At 34.6% G+C, this 3141-nt stretch overlaps 1 long non-coding RNA gene across 2 annotated transcripts in view; it reads right to left on the bottom strand.

Moving 5' to 3' along the window:
* Positions 1-629: 629 nt before the first annotated feature.
* The window catches only part of LOC106960728 (uncharacterized), a 7358-nt gene continuing 4846 nt past the window's right edge, over positions 630-3141 (bottom strand). The window contains exons 2-4 of one of the 2 annotated variants that reach the window (XR_001427631.1): positions 2739-2837; positions 886-994; positions 630-727 (exon numbers count right to left, since the gene is read on the bottom strand). This is a non-coding gene — a long non-coding RNA (uncharacterized LOC106960728). Of the gene's footprint in view, positions 728-885; positions 995-2738; positions 3025-3141 lie in introns of those variants that run through there. The other variant, XR_001427630.1, reaches the window with a different exon arrangement.

Raw genomic sequence — 3141 nt, 5'->3', positions numbered from 1 at the left:
ACTTTCTAACTGCTGATTTTTCTGTGTGGAGTCTCCACAGATTTAAATATTATGGTGTTTATGTATGATAAACAAGAGGAATAACAGACAATGCCAAAAATAATCCCTATTTTCTGTACCATATTATTGTAATATTCTGCCCAGAAGTTAACAAAGGCCTATAGTGAATATAATAAGGATGATTAATTTTAAAATAGACTCTTTCTTTTAAATCAACAACAGCAAAAATACTACAACTACTTCTTACCCTAAAACAAGAACAATAACACAATAAAGTGTGGGTGAAATTTAAAAATTGTCCACTAAAACATTCTTAATGTGTGCATCATCTTTAATATTACCAATAATATTTAAAGCATCACTAATGAAATATATAAATCAAATAAAAAAATTAATTTAGTCCTCTTATTTTATAACTGTCATATTAAAAAAATAAATTAGTCAATTGAATTAATTGATACAAAACATTTTTCATTCTTTATTTTTTTATAAAAACGTAGTATTGTAAGCTAAAAAATATTCATAGATATATGTGGTAATGATTTGTCCAAAAAGATGTTTGAAATGCACCAGTAAAAAAAAAAAAAAAAAAAAAAAAAAAAAAAAAAATCAAACTGTGAAGCTGCAGTTGAATCTTTGGGGTGGAGTTAGTGCACAGCAGCCCCACAAACTGCTCTCTGTGACTCCTCCTCCGACTGTCACATTCCACGGCTTGTGCACCATCACACTGAAATCTAGACACATTCCTTACAATAAAACATCATCTCAATCTAAAGGGTTCTTTAATTCTGCAGAGAGATGCTTAAAATATTATTTGTGTTCATGAAATCTAAAGTAAAAAAAAAAAGAAAGTAGAAAATAGTTGTTTCAAACACATCCACATACCTGTTATACAGCTGAGAGCAGCAGTCCAGCAGTTGTTTGCTGCTGTTTGTTAGGTTGGTGTTGTTGTTTGAGCTCAGAAAGTGTTGGCAATCAGGAATAAACAGCATACCTAGATGAAATAGTTTGTGGTAAAAAAGAAAAAAAAAAAAAAAAAAAAAAAGAGAGAACATATTGCACATAAAAAAACTGTTAAATTTGTTTGTAACTAAAAATAATTTGATTTTTTTTTTAATGACATAAATAGAGAGCCAGGGAAAAAACAGGCAGTAAAAGATTATTTGTAATTAATGACTAACTTGGAGGTCAATGTTTTTAGTGGGTTTACACAAATTCCTTGACAAGACGCAAAAGTTACAACGCCATTTAAAATGTGTGCAAAGGTCTGAGTGTCACAATTCATTTACAGTCTTGCTGCTTTTGAGCAACATTAGATCGGGTGAGACACAAAAATCCCTCTGACAACAGCTAAAAAACAACCTACACTTAAAACAAGTTGAGAATTTGAGGATGATGATTAAATTTACCACTAGGTGTCACCCTACTGCTAGAGAAAGTTATCTGAATGGAACCATTTTTAGGAAGTGAATGAAGGATTAGGGCCTGTCACAATAACAAATTTTGCTGAGCGATTAATTGTCTAAAAAGTTATTGCGATAAACGATAATATTGACTAATAATGCATGCGATTTCCTGCCATAGATAGATACACTTTATTTTCAAAAGAACACATAACACTGCAACTGATAAACTAAATAAACAAAACAATCAAAAACAAAAATAAAATTGATTCTCAGTCTCCATTAACAAAAAACTTACTTAAAAACTAAACAACATGAAGCCAAAGTGGAAATAAATACTGTATTCAACCAAAAAGAGTGCAGATTATAAAGTCTGTATACTATATTGCCCTTCAGTAATCACTAGATTTAAATAGAGAAGATGGGCACATCCGACTACCTAATGCAATAGTTCACACTACACAATCTTTTTTGCCCCTATTTTCCCCTTATGACAATCTTAGAACGTTGGCCAATCTAAGATTGTCGCTGGTGATTTCGTAACCGATCATCCTGCAGTGTGTGGTGAGTTACGGTAGATCGTCGTGGCCGCTCCGATCTAAATCAGAGGTTTTCCCCGACTGGGAGCTTAACGCTGAATGTGACAGGTAGCCAATCAGAAAGCCGGATTCTCCTCCTGCTTTCTAAGGGGAAATTACGGAGGGGAATCCCAAACAGCTGACACGGCACAACCCGAAGTCCAGTGGACATCGGAGATGATATGTGGAAACAACATTAATATTTATTCAACATTTCGTGCATAGAATATAGAAATGACAAGGAGAGGAGTTGGAGCCAAATTGCTTCCGCAGCTTGGTAGGTTTTCTTCGTTAACGTGACATAAATAGGTTATAATGATTTTCATTCAGTCAGGAGTTTAGCTGACTCTAGCCACATGCATCACAGGTAGATTCTAGTAAAGCATTAATTAATGCCCGATTTTAAAATTAGTTAACTGGACTTGTAGCCATTATTTTGTGCCCATGTGGCTGGACACCACACGGCACGATCAAACCCGATTGAACCGTTATACCTAGGATTTCTGTCGGCTAATGGTGGTCTCTCAGGTTTTGAAAATGGGCCGACAGTCCGCCAACAACTCTTGTAGTGTGAGCTGGACATTACACTAAGGAAGAGCACCGGAGTTCAGCCTTTTTTCATTCAGTGTCATCAACAGAAAGAAAAAAAGACAGGAAGAGACGATAAAGCGGATAATTAAAATGAGGTCGATAGGTTTAATTTATTGTGCGATTAATTGATATATCGTTTATCGCAACAGGCCTATGAAGGATTTACCAGCAATGCATGCTGTAATGAAACAGGCCATGCTTCCAGCAGTCAAAGCTCTGAGAACACATCTGGAAATATCAGATTGTCTATTTGGAGCCATGACAGCTAGAAGAGTAGTAGCTACATTTTAGGAGAACCTCACGAGGAGAACTAGAGCAAAACATTGTGCAACATCAAACACAAAGCAATGATATTCAGGCAGCAGAGGTATCAGAACAAAAGCTTAGAAATATGTCATATGTACTTCATCAATTAGTTTCTTAAGTAGTAGCAGTTTAGACGAACAATTTATTTATACCTAATAACAGTTAATAATACTTAGCTATGTCAAGTTATAAAGTAATTGTTGTTTCTGTATTTTGGAATTAGTATAGCAAAATTCTGGATCCATCCATCCATCCATCCATCC

This window comes from Poecilia latipinna, unplaced genomic scaffold (assembly GCF_001443285.1).
Source record: "Poecilia latipinna isolate Pla-1442-1.1 unplaced genomic scaffold, P_latipinna-1.0 Scaffold1222, whole genome shotgun sequence".
Lineage (NCBI taxonomy): Eukaryota > Metazoa > Chordata > Actinopteri > Cyprinodontiformes > Poeciliidae > Poecilia > Poecilia latipinna.
The sequence above is the reverse complement of the archived record's forward strand: the minus strand, read 5'-3'. Positions and strand labels throughout refer to the sequence as shown.